General features: G+C 41.2%; 1 protein-coding gene across 2 annotated transcripts in view; it reads left to right on the top strand.

Annotated features, from left to right (window-relative positions):
* ptpre (protein tyrosine phosphatase receptor type E) overlaps positions 1-13,590 on the top strand; it is a 272,140-nt gene that overhangs the window by 56,826 nt on the left and 201,724 nt on the right. For both annotated transcript variants that reach the window (XM_033033691.1, XM_033033692.1), the window contains exon 2: positions 1,534-1,603. The gene's annotated coding sequence lies outside the window, so the exon portion shown is untranslated. The remainder of the gene's footprint in view (positions 1-1,533; positions 1,604-13,590) is intronic.

The following is a 13,590-nucleotide window of genomic DNA, read 5'->3' as shown; positions in this document are numbered from 1 at the left end:
CTCCTACAAACTTCCACAGATGCACCATAGATGTTGCATCACAGCTTGGTTTGGGAGCAGCTTCGGCATACATCACAAGAAATTGCAGAGAGTTGTGGACGTAACCCAGTCCATCACACAGACTAGACTTCCAACCATTGACTCCATCAACACTTCATGCTGCCTCAGGAAAGCAGCACCGTAATCAAAGTCTTGTCCCACCCTTCTCTCTGCTCCTCTGGCAGAAGGTGCAGAATCTTGATAGCACATAACACCAGACACAGGAACTACTTCTCCCCCTCTGTTATCAGGCTTCTGAACAATTCTTCCAAAGTTGGGGTACTATCTGATCTACCTGTATACCATTGCAGACAGTTTCTTTGTCCATGGAACTGACGTGCTACTGAGAACTATATTCTGCACTCTGTATCTCCCCCCTTTTATCAAATGTACTTGCTTTAGACTTTATTGTGTATCTGGTCTATTGTGGTAGCAAGCAAAACACAGCTTTTCACTGTACCTCGGTGCATGTGGCAATAATAAACTTAAACCTATACCATTTATGTATCTTGCTTATACCACTTACACAGGGGCGGAAATCCCGGGAGGGGGGGGGGGGGGCAGGTGGGACACGTCCCCCCCTATTTTGAGAGATGGGGGACAGTCCCCCCCCCCCCCATTTTTTTGTAATCCGGATTTTAAAAACCGATGAAATCTCCGTTTTCCACGAGACAGTGGGGGTGTGACTGCTGATCAAGGGCGCTGATTGGACGGGAGAGACGTCGGTCAGCAGGCAATGGGGAGACGTGCGAAAACACTCTCTGCACAGAGCTGCGCCTCATCCGCAGCCAGGATAGATCCCGGCTCTCCGGCGCTGTCCCGTCCCCACTCGAGTGCCCCAACCCCCCCCCCCCCCCCCCCCCGCCCGGGGGTGACCAGAGACGTCGGGAGTCAGATGGGAGCTGTACCCCCGGCCCACAGACAGCGCAGACAAGCAGCGCTAAACCCAGCTTAACTCTGCCTGTCCCGCCAGGTTAACCTACAGCCCTACCTGGACTTAGGGGAAATATGGCCCAGGCTTACATTCAGCGTGGAGAAGCAGCGCTGGTGTCCCGTCAGTCCAGGCAGGGCTGTAGGTTAACCCGGCGAGTCAGGCAGAGTTGAGCTGCATTTACCGCTGGATTGAGCCTCGGAAGCCTCGTGTGTGTGTGTGAGTGTGCGCATATGCCCACGGCCACCAATAAATTGTGTCCCCCCCCCCATATTTTGCTAGCAATTTCCGTGCCTGCACTTACATGATTTTGCTTTGCTACTGGAAAGTTAAATTGAATACCAGTGTACTTTTTGTGATTAAGTCATTTTTATAATATCACGAAGAACAGTGAATGAATCATTTAATCCAGTCTGATACATTTTCTGCACAAACTTCCGGCTCAGGATTAGCCCTGTTGCTTATTTGTATAAACAATGTAGATAATAATTTTGTTCATCATTCTAACTCATTTTCCATGATATCAGCCGGAAATATAATATTACAAAAATGTTTCCACATAGGTTGATTAAGAAGCTCAATGGCAATGGGACAGAGGAACCGACAGGGGAAAGACTGATGGAAACAGATACGGTAAGTGATGATTACAATGTTTCTTGCATCATGCATTTGTGGTAAATTTAACTTGGAATATCATCTGCAGCATGTGAAAACCCCTAACAAGATCATACATGTTCATAAAATGAGGAAACTCCACTTCTATTTTGATTAGAAATTGGAAATGATTAAACAATAACTTACCACATCAGTGGCAGGATTTTTTTTTCCTTCAAATATTACTCTGTACCACAGTGAACTAGTAGTTAGATATTTATCCCCAACCCCACCCCCGTCTGTTATTTGCAAATTTAAAACAAATCTGGACACTGACAATCTGAAAATCAGAAAAAAAACCTCTGAAAATCCTGTAAATACTTAGTAGATCAGACCACACATGTGGAAAGAGAAACATAGTCAGTCTGAAGAAGGGTCTCAACCAAAAATACCACCCATTCCTTCGCTCCAGAGATGCTACCTGTCCCGCTGAGTTACTCCAGTGTTTTGTGTCTATCCTCGGTGTTAACCGGCATCTGCAGTTCCTTCCTAAACATAGTCAATATTCAGGTAGATTCAGGATATGTTTCTGTCTCCAAAGATGCTGCCTAACCTGCTGAATATTTCTAGCATTATTTGCTTTATTTTAGCAACTGAAATGCCCAAGTATTAATGAATAATTTTGCAATTGATACACTATTTACTTTCAAATTTAATTTCTGAAAATGTTTGAGATATTATATTTCGTGAATGTAAGGCCACTTAAATGCAAGCTTTTGCTGTGATGCTCACAATTCTAAGTTAAATTGGCTTGGTAATAAAATATGGATTCATGCCACTAAATAGCTGATAAGTGGAATGTTTAAACTAAGATGCTGTGTGCTTATTAAATGGCCAAAGTAAATGCATACTTTGTAATGCATGATTAAACTTTCTGGGCAAGATGTTCTACAATTAAAAGGAAGTCAGAAATTTTGCTTACCACCTTTTGAACCTGAATTGATTGCATGCACACTGATACATGGGTAGGTGGTAATACCCATTTTGGGATAGCTCATGATAAGAGCCAACTTGGTGTCCAAAGTATTATAATATTAAAAGGTCCCCTCTCCATAAGTACTCTCCTACATTCTGCAAATTGTAGTTCCATAAATGCTGATTTTCCATATTAGGACTGGAGACCTGGACTAGCAATCTTGAGATATGTACGCCAATCTCACCAGTGCAACTCTGGAATAAATCATTGTTACTACTGATGAGCATGGCTGTAAAACTAGATGGTTCACTCATGCCCTTCATTGGAGCTATCCTTAACTAGCCTATTTGTCATCCAGACCTTCCAAATAAATTGATTCTTAAATACCCTCTGAAATTGATGAGCCACACAGTTTAAGGACAATTGGAGATGGGCAAATTTGCCCAATTATATCTGGACCCTGATAAATGAATACTTTGAGAAAAAAGCTACCACACCAATGCCGTTTCCAAACAGCCATGTAGTATTGCTCCGGCCTAGCTGGGAATCCTGTTGGGAGCTTGATAATAAAAGAGTTGATGATTGTGCTGACTCCCAAAAACTCACTAGGATCAGTATTGGGCAGGTATGATGTTCACAAGGTCATGACAAATTCTATTTCTCGTTCTCCATCAAAGTGAAGGATGTTGTTTGGTATTTATAGTGAAATTTTAAACATGGATAAATAAATCTTGGCATTAAATTGCTCCATGCCTCTTAATGTTCTGCTCAACACATCCCTAATCAAAGGAAATTGAATGTTTCTTCTCAGTCCCATTCTGTGGTGTATCAGCCATTTCTAGGGATGATGCTTTATATAAATAGATGTAACTAAGTTTAACCCTTCATGTACTGACAAACGGGAAATATTTTAGTAAATGTTTCCTTGAAGAAAAGTACACGTCACACCGTGTTTTCCCAACAAAATTGATATCTGCATCTATTGTGACAAGTTTTTGTTTTCCTGTCAGATAAGATATAGAACAGTATGATCCTGCTAGCAACATTAATCACTATTTATATAACTTGAATCTTGCAATGGAACAATTTGTGAAGGTTTTGGAAATTGTCACTTTTGCATTCCTGATGAAGAAATTGTAATTTTGTTACATTAAGGTTGTCACAAAGATAATTCTGTGAGTGAAAAAATATTCTTATTATTAGGTTTCTTGCATTCCTTTCATATTTCTGTAATTTTGGATTCTGGACTTCCTTCACTTACTTTCAACACGATATGATACAATAGAACTTTATTTATCCCAGGAGGGAAATTGATTTGCCAACAATCATAAAAACACAAAATACATGAAATATGAAATTAAAGTGATAAGTGGAAAGGCTTGGGGGATGTGCAAAGATTGGGTGGGGGGGGGGGGGGTCAGTCTCAGTCTACCCCAAGACAGCAGAGCGAGGAGTTGTTATGTTTGATAGCCACAGGGAAGAAGGATCTCCTGTGGCGTTCTGTCCTGCATATTGGAGAAACCTGTCTGTTACTGAAGTTACTCCTCAGGTTGACCAGTATGTCATGGAGGGGTGAGCTGTATTGTCCAAGAAGCTCTGCAGTTTGAGAAGCATCCTCCCCGACAAGACCACCTCCCATGAATCCAACACCGCCCCCTGGACGGAGCCAGCCTTCCTGATGAGTTTGTTAATCCAATTGGCGTCTGTGGCCTTCGCCCTGCTGCCCCAGCACACGGCATCGAAGAAGATGGCACTGGCTACCACTGATTGGTAGAACATCTGTAGAATCTTACTGCAGACATTGAAGGAGTGGAGCCTTCTCAAAAAATACAGCCGGCTCTGTCCCTTCTTGGACAGGGCCTCAGCTTTCCCAGACCTGGTACACTCTGGTAAACTGAACATCTACACCATTGATGGAGACAGGGGACAGGGGTGATCCTCTAAAGTGCACCACCAATTTCTTAGTCTTGTCGGTGTTGAGCTGCAGGTGATTCAGCCCACACCGCTCAAAAAAGTTGTTGACTACACCTCTGTATTCAGCTTCCTTCCCCTCACTGATGCAACCCACAATTGCAGAGTCATCTAAAACTTCTGCAAGTGGCAGGAGACGGAGTTATATCTGAAGTCCGAGGTGTAAATGGTAAACAGGAAGGGGGAGAACACCGTCCCCTGTTGAGCCCCATGTGTTGCTCACCACCATGTCCGAGAAGCAGTTCTGTAGCCTGACATATTGTGGTCGCCCAGACTGGTCGTTGAACTCATTTTAAACTATTTTTTGTTCAAATAGTTTTGAACTATTGTCCCATTTGTCATTTCATCTCTTTCTTCTCCCCTCATGCCATCAATGGCGATGTTTACTTACTCCTTTCCTTGTTATAATTTATCTGCATCTTATTTCCTTTCTCTATTTCCTGTTATGATGAAAGGCCAGCTAAAATATTTTTTTTCTCTCCCTTCGGGAAAAGCATGGCTTTGATTATGGTTTTGTGCTTTCAGTCTTTGCTTCCTCAAACCTATTGTAGATGAACATTTAACATAGAAGTGATCTAGAACAAAATTTTCCTTCCTTTGCACTCTCAACTCAGTGAGTTCCTTAGTGAACTCCAGCAGTAACTGTGGTATGGAATTGAAGGGTAATATTTACATCATAACTGTTTATAATTTAATTGTACGTGATGCACAATGTGGCAAATATAATAAAGCCAAATAGCAATTTAACAATGACAAGGGTCAAATACCATATGTATATAACAAAAACAGATTGATTGTAGTAAATATTATTTTCTGTGAGGAAAATATTTCAAATATTTTACGAATGGAATGCAAGAGTATTAATTGGTAACTTCCTTTTGTGGGTCAACTCATTTCACCATTTATTAACTTACATTTCTTAAATACTTTGTTGCGTTGAAATTGGAGCAGGCATTATTTTGGTGAAGATAGACACAAAATACTGGAGTAACTTAATGGGACAGGTAGCATCAATGGAGAGAAGGATTGGGTGATGTTTCAAGTCAAGACCCTTCTTCAGATTGAGTCGGGAGAGGGAGACTAGAGATATGGGAGGGTAAGGTGTGAAAACAACCCATCAGAGGTTTATTGTTGGCTATGGGGAAGGTGACAACGAGGCGTACAATCAGTAAGATTAATCAGGACACTGAAAACAAGGGTAACTTGAAGTTAGAGAAATCAATATTCATACCGTTGGATTGTAAACTGCCCATGAAATATGAGGTGCTGTTCCTCCAATGTACATTGGGCCTCACTCTGACGGGGGAGGAGGCCCAGGACAGAAAGGTCAGCATGGGAATGGGAGGGGGAGTTAAAGTGTTTAGCAACCGGGAGATTGCGTAGGCCTAGATGGACTGTGTACAGCGAAGTGATCGCCGAGACTGCACTTGGCCTCACTGATATATAGGAGTTCACATCTGGAATAGCGGATGCAGTAGATGAGGTTGGAGGAGGTGCAAATGAACCCAATATATCGGCTTTTCGGATGCTCTTCTTAAATCTAGAACAGTAACTATCCTCCAGTCATTTCGTATCCCACCTGTGGCGAATGAAAATGTAAAAATATCCATCAAAGCCCCAATTATCTTCTCCCTTCCTTGTCATAGAATCCTGAGATAGATTATATCTGCATTTTTTCTATCTCTATGCATCCAAGACCTCTTGCACTCCACTCCATCTATGTTAAGAATATTGATTGTGGGTACTACTCCATGAACTCTTTGTCTCTGAGGTGAAGGGAAGTATTCATTAAGGTCCTTGCCCATATCCCCCTCCCTCCACACATGGATGACCTTTTGTTTTCTAAGAAAGCGCTCTTTATCCCGACCATCTTACATCTGACATTTAAAGATTATCTTTGATATCTTCTAAATCTTACCTGCCAAGGACTTTTCATGGCCTCTTTTTCCCTTCTAATTGTGTTTTAAATTCTCTGCTGTGCCCTCTATGAATTGCATCCCTATTCTGAATGGCCTGTATTTTGAAATAGTGACTCCTGTTTCTAGATATCCTGGCTATGGTAAACATCAATTCCAAAGCCAGCAAAGGTTCCATCGTTTTGATGGCTCTTTCTTCCATAACTTCTAAAAATGCCTGCTTTCATGAAGGTAAATTGTTTGCATCAGTGTTCCCTGTGTTATTTACAGCCTGCCCTATTCATGTTAATTTCTTTACGTGTGGTTGTCCATAATGGACAAGTGCATTTCTTCAGTGCATTTCACCCGACCTGCTCTCAGCAGTTGGTAAACTTCTGCAATTTTCCCAACATACCACCAACATTGTTTTTCACACAGCTCTTTGTACCTTCTGTTACAATTCCCCCCTTGGTTTACTTGCAAAATGTGTATTCACATTACTAGTCTGCAACATTGAATTTAATTTAGGCAAGGCAAGGCAAGGCAACTTTATTTATATAGCACATTTCATACACGAGGCAGACTCAAAGTGCTTCACATAAAAACATGTCATACAATAAATGAAATAATAAAATGAAATAAAATAGAAGAACTAAAAGAAAAGAAAAACAAAATTAAAAATGCATTATAAAAAGTGCAAAAGTTAAAAGTGCAATGTAGTTAAGATTTAGCTGAAAGCTAAAGTAAACATAAAAGTTTTCAGTCTTGTTTTAAAAGTGGTCAAAGTTGAGGCAAGTCTTAAATCTTCAGGAAGTTTATTCCAGCTATTTGTTGCATAGTAACTAAATCCTGCTTTCCCATGTTTTGTATTTACTCTGGGAATCACTAGCAGATTGGTTTCAGGCTTATATAGTGGAAGCATGTCAGTGATATACTTTGGCCCTAAACCATGTAGTGATTTATAGGTGAGCAGCAGGATTTTAAAATCAATTCTCTGACATACAGGGAGCCAATGTAAGGATTTAAGAATTGGTGTAATATGCTCAAATTTTTTGGTCTTTGTTAGAACTCTAGCAACAGCGTTCTGAACAAGCTGTAGCTGCCTGACAGTTTTTTTTGGAAGACCTGCAAGGAGACCGTTGCAATAATCTAGCCTACTATTAATAAAGGCATGTACAAGTTTTTCTAAATCTTGAGCTGACATGAGTCCTCTTAATCTTGCTATGTTTTTGAGGTGATAGTAGGCCGATTTTGTTACTGATTTGATGTGACTGTCGAAATTTAAATCTGAATCCATAATGACCCCAAGATTTCTGGCTTTGTTTGAAGTTTTAGATGGTCATTGGTATCTTTCAAGTCCTGGGATAACCTTTGCTGAATAAATCCTCAATTATTCAAGAAATAGGTTTGAGTATGTAGTATGTTTACAGAAATATTTTATGTTTCGGGTAGAGACCCTTCTTCAGACAGAGAGTTAGGGGAGAGGGAAACCAGAGTTATGGAAGGGTAAGGTGTGCAAAGGACAGATCAAAGGTTCATTGTTGTCTGAGGGGAAGATGACAACGAGGCATACTATCAGGAAGACAGTGAAACTAGTTGGCGAACTAGTGTGGGGAGGGATGGAGAGAGAGGGAAAGCAAGGGTTACTTGATACAATGATACAATAATACAATTTATTTGTTGTCATTTGAACCTCATTGAGGTTCAAATGAAATTTGGTTTCTGCAGTCATACACACAAGTAGAAAAACTCGTGTTCAAGAAGGAACTGCAGATGCTGGAAGATCGAAGGTACACAAAAATGCTGGAGCAACTCAGCGGGTGCAGCAGCATCTATGGAGCGAAGGAAATAGGCGACGTTTCGGGCCGAAACCCTTCTTCAGACTGATGGGGGGTGGGGGGGAGAAGGAAGGAAGGCTCCTCCTCCTCCCTTTTTCCTTCCTTCTCCCACCCACCCCCCCATCAGTCTGAAGAAGGGTTTCGGCCCGAAACGTCGCCTATTTCCTTCGCTCCATAGATGCTGCTGCACCCGCTGAGTTTCTCCAGCATTTTTGTGTACCTAAGTAGAAGAACTCTACTTGAAGTTAGAGTTGGGTTGTAAGCTGCCCAAGCGAAATATACAAATATTTGACTATGTGAATATTAGTCTGTTTAAACTTCTCATTGAAGCAGGAGAGGAGGTTGCAGAAGTTCCAGTCCTCATTAGCTTCAGCAGTGACCCCAGAGTTTAGAGGATAGCTTGCATTGTACCATTGTTTTAAAAAGGAGAGTAAGTGATAAATCATGTCAATGGAGCCAGTTACTTTATGTTTGATTGTGGGCAAATATTGGAATCCATTATAGGGGCAGTGTACTTCTTTAATTAGACTAATTGGAACAGTCAGCAGGGATCTATTAAAGGTAGATCAAATCCCATTAATTTGATTTAGTGGTTTTAGATCTAACTAGGTGGATCAGTGAGGGCAGTCCCACATGTCAGGATGGTCAAAAAATAAGACATATTGCAACCAAAGTCAGTTTTGTGGCTTAAGATGATAAAGATGGCCTGGTTAATTAGACAGAAAGAAGCATTGAATCCAAACGTCTGCGGGAAAACAGTGAATAGGCTGGAGTAGGTGGAGAGCAGATTTAAGAGGATATTGCCAGTTCAGCTAAATGGAACATGGAAGTTATGAGGAAAGATTCAATAAGCTATTGTCATTTTCTTTGGGACATATGTGACTGTGTGGAGACTTATTTGAGGTGCTTAAAATATCAGGGATCAAAATAGAATAAATAGAGCAAAGGAGTCAACATCTATGGAGCATAGATTTAAAGTAATTAGTAGAAGGATTAGAGGGAGATGAGGATTTATTTCACTAGGTAGGTAGGACAGGCCTGAAACTGCAGTATGAAAGGTTGTGAAAACCCTCACCACATATAGAATGGTTATTTAGGAAGGAACTGCTGATGCTGGTTTAAACCGAAGATAGACACAAAAAGCTGGAGTAACTCAGCAGGTCAGACAGCATCTGTGAAGAAAAGGAATGGGTGATGTTTTGGGTCAAAGAAGGGCAGAGAGGCTCGACCCGAAACATCACCTATTCCTTTTCTCCAGAGGTGCTGTCTGACCCACAGAGTTACTCCAGCTTCTTGTGTCTATAGAAGGTGTGTTTGTTTTACCTTGTTTGCTTCAGTTTGCAGATCTACAGATCTAGTGCTGGAAACTGGGATTAATTTGTGAAGCTCTTTTTTGATCAGCACCAACTCGATGCCAAATACCTACTGTTTCATAATTTTCTCTAGGTTCCATGACAACAACAACAGTAGTGTTACTGCTCAAGGATTTTCAGTATTTGTTTCTTTGTTTGAAGAGCTGACTGGAATAATATAATTTATTTTCTTTGAAATAGTCAATGGGGTTCCTGTTCTTAATAGTATTTTATCTATCTTTTAAGGTAGAACAACTGTGACAGTGTCAGCATTGTCCAGCTAAATGTTTCCAAACTATAAGACAATGTAATTCCCAAAACAAATTTTTAAGGCAACAATTCTTCTTAAAGACGTTACATTTTGTGTCGATACCAAGAATTCTTGCATATAAAAGAGTACTTTTATGTAAAAAACAAAAGTACAATTGTATGTCACTCCCACATTGCATGTTGGCAGTCGAAGGAGGTATTGACTTGCTGAGTTCTATTTGGAAGTGTGTGTTAGCAGACTTTACAGGAGGGGGTTGTGAGGAGACACTAGCTGTACTGTTGATAACAGAACACTGTGTGTTCACTGATATTTAATTTCAATTTCTTCAACGCATTGTTATAAATGAATTAAAATGTATTAAATTAAACAATATTCCATATTTTGTTCATGCTTTAAGCGTGATTGATCAGCGACGAGAATCCCTTGTTACATATAGTGATACTTATGTGATGATTCCACTTGGATTCAGTTACCTACATCAACACCGAATAAAGTATGGAAAGGAGTTTGGTGCCTTGGGAGTATTCCTGGGACAAATGTTAGTGCATTTGTGTAGGATACAAGGAATTGTTGCTCCACCACTCATCCCCAGCCACAATCACTCTTCTCCTATCTATCCCCAATACATCCCCTCTCCTACAAACCAGGTATTGACATGTTGCTGCCAATGTGGTTATGGGCAAGGGTCCAAGATTTGCAGGTTCTGTCAACATTTATTCCATCAGTGATCATGAGTCTTTGCCCATTCTATTCCCTCCGCTGTTTCTAACCAGAACCCAAGCCGGGAGCAACTTCAAGGTCATTATTTTTCATTTGATCTTGAAGTGTGAGTACTTCATCATTTTGGTATGTTTCATTCTGCTAGTTTGTTTAATGAATATACTTGAACCAGTTTCAATTAAATTTTATTGCAGAAACCTGCAAATGGGAAAGTACTATCCGGTCAGATTGTACTCTTTCTCATGGTTTGAAACAGACCATTGAAGGTATTTTTCAGTTTAAGCTAATGACTGGCACATAAATAGGAAGCAGTGCTGGTTTTAAGCTTAACTTTGATCCATTGGCTGCTGTGTACTGAATAATAAATTAAAAACCAAAGTGCTATACTTTGTCCTTTAACCCAGAATATTCTCAGAACAACAGCACATCATGAAACCTAATAGTAAGATTAAACGAGAACTTACCAGTTCGAAGTTTGATCTGTATTTTATGAGGAGTTACGATGAGGGATTACGTGAAGAACCCGTCCAGCACGCATGCGCGACATACTTCAAAGCAGCGGTGTGGAATCACAGAAAGACACAATAATTGAAATAAACATAGTAAAGAAAAGGAGAACTTAAATACCAGCTGATCTCTATAATTGAGGGTGGGAGTGGAGGGCACGTAATCCCTCATCGTAACTCCTCATAAAATACAGATCAAACTTCGAACTGGTAAGTTCCCGTTTAATCTTACTATTTTACTTCGGAGTCACGCGAGTGACTACATGAAGCTTTTAAAGCTATGTGATTTCAAACCGTGTAACAGTTCATACTTCACTCGCTGCCGAAGTAATTCGAGGGAGGAAGTATGTTATCGTAATCAACCATGAATCTGTTTGTAAAAACAATAATGGTGTTTATTAAACAATAACAAAAAACAAAAATGCTCCCCCGGGCATAAATTATATATTTGCAGATTCTAATATTTTTTCTGCAAACGATACAGGTTCTGCCAGTGGCTTGTTATAAAAAGTTTGGAATGTTTTCTCCCTAGACCACCCCGCTGTAGCCAGGATGTGGTCCATAGGCACGTCCATCCTCTTAGCCGCTGATGTGGATGCTGCCCTGGTGGAGTGAGATTTATACACGTTAGTATTTACTCCAGCAGCTCTCAGCACCTGCTTGAGCCATCTTGAAATAGTTTGGCTTGTCACCTGACCATGAGGTTTCTTGTGGCTGACCCATATGGCTTTTTCTCTCCCTCGGGGATTTCTTGTTGTGTCAATGTAATTCAATAAGTGGGTCATGACACATAACCATGGTTCAGGTGGGTAAGCCCGGAATTCCATGACTGGACCTGATGTTCCTGGTCTGCTCTGTTTGACCAGCCCCTGGATGGTAAATGAGACATGGTCTGGTGTTACAACCGTATTGTCCAATCGTAGTAGATGGAGGGACTGGACTCTTTGTGCTGAGACAAGTGCCATCAGCATGACCATCTTCAGGGTTAGTTGTTCCAGGGTGAGGGACCTGGCTGGTGACCATCCCCTAAGGTATGTCAGGACCACACTGACATCCCAGATTTGGGTGTACCTAGGTCTGGGGGGATTAGAGTTGAATATGCCTTTCATGAGCTTGATCACCAGCGGGTGGGACCACATGGCCTGTTGTCCTGGTGCCTGAATTAAGTAGGCTGACAGAGCACTTCTGGCTGTATTGATGGCGCTGTAGCTGAGTCCTTCATTGTGGTGAAGGCCTGCCAGGAACTCCAGGGCATTGGTTATTGTAGTAGTCGAATATGTGGTTCCTGTGTTCGAACAGTATCTTTCCCACTTCTTGATGTTTGACAAGTATTGTTTCCTTGTGGACATGCGGTGGGACGCTGTCATCGTGTTGATAGTGCTGTCTGACAATCCCAGGCCCAGCAGAGGTCTTTTCAAAATCTGCAACCCAGGAGTTTAATTTTATCGTGGCATGGGTGGCTTATGCCTGATACCGGGTGAGTTAATAAGTCTGGGCTACTGGGAAAAGTCATTGGGGTTTTGATGACCATGTCGAGGACCACTGGGAACCATGGCTGTGTAGGCCAGTCGGGTACTATCAAAATACCTGAAGCAGAGTCCATCTGTATTTTGCGTAGTACCCGACTGATGAGGCAGAAGGGAGGAAAAGCATAAAAGAAGAATTTTCCCCAGTCCAGCGCGAATGCATCTATCGCTGCTGCCTCAGGGTCTGGTTCCCAAACGACATACATTGGTACCTGGTGATTTAGTCTGGATGCAAACAGATCGATATCTGGCGTGCCATATTGCTTTGTAATTTTAGCAAATGTTTTGGGATTTAACATCCATTCGGTGTTATCATTGAATTTGCGTGACCTGGTGTCTGCCACTGTATTTAGCTTACCTGGTAGGTAAGTTGCTGATAGCCAAATATGTCTATCGACACACCATTGCCAGATTGTGTTGACCAAATTGTCACATGATATCGATTTTATTCCGCCCATATGGTTGATATAGGCCACCACCGTGGTATTATCTATTTGTAAACGAACATGCAAGTGATGCATATTTGTTGAATATGCTTTTAAGCCATAAAATGCACCCAACATTTCCAGATAATTTATGCCCCCTATGTCTGTAGTAAAGATGACTCTAGATTAGTCCATCTACCACCTGTGCTGGATATGGTATTAGTTGCTCCCCAGCCTTGAGCACTGGCATCTGTTTGAATAATTAACGTTGGGTTAATGATGACGATAGGGCTGGAACTATGCCAAACGTTCCCTACCCACCACTGTAATTCTGATATTGCTTCAATGGGTAATTTCATGACTCGGTCAAAGTAACCTGCATGTCGTTTTAACGCCTGCACTTTTGCTCTTTGTAAGTTTTGATAGTGCAAATGTCCAAATTGTGTAGCTGGAAATGCTGCTACCATTTTTCCGATTACTCTTGCCACTTGTCGAATGGTTGGTCGATCGTTGACCATTAAATTGTTACATGTTTGTGCCAATTCT

This window comes from Amblyraja radiata, chromosome 15 (genome assembly GCF_010909765.2).
Source record: "Amblyraja radiata isolate CabotCenter1 chromosome 15, sAmbRad1.1.pri, whole genome shotgun sequence".
In the NCBI taxonomy this organism is placed as follows: Eukaryota; Metazoa; Chordata; class Chondrichthyes; order Rajiformes; family Rajidae; genus Amblyraja; species Amblyraja radiata.
The sequence above is the reverse complement of the archived record's forward strand: the minus strand, read 5'-3'. Positions and strand labels throughout refer to the sequence as shown.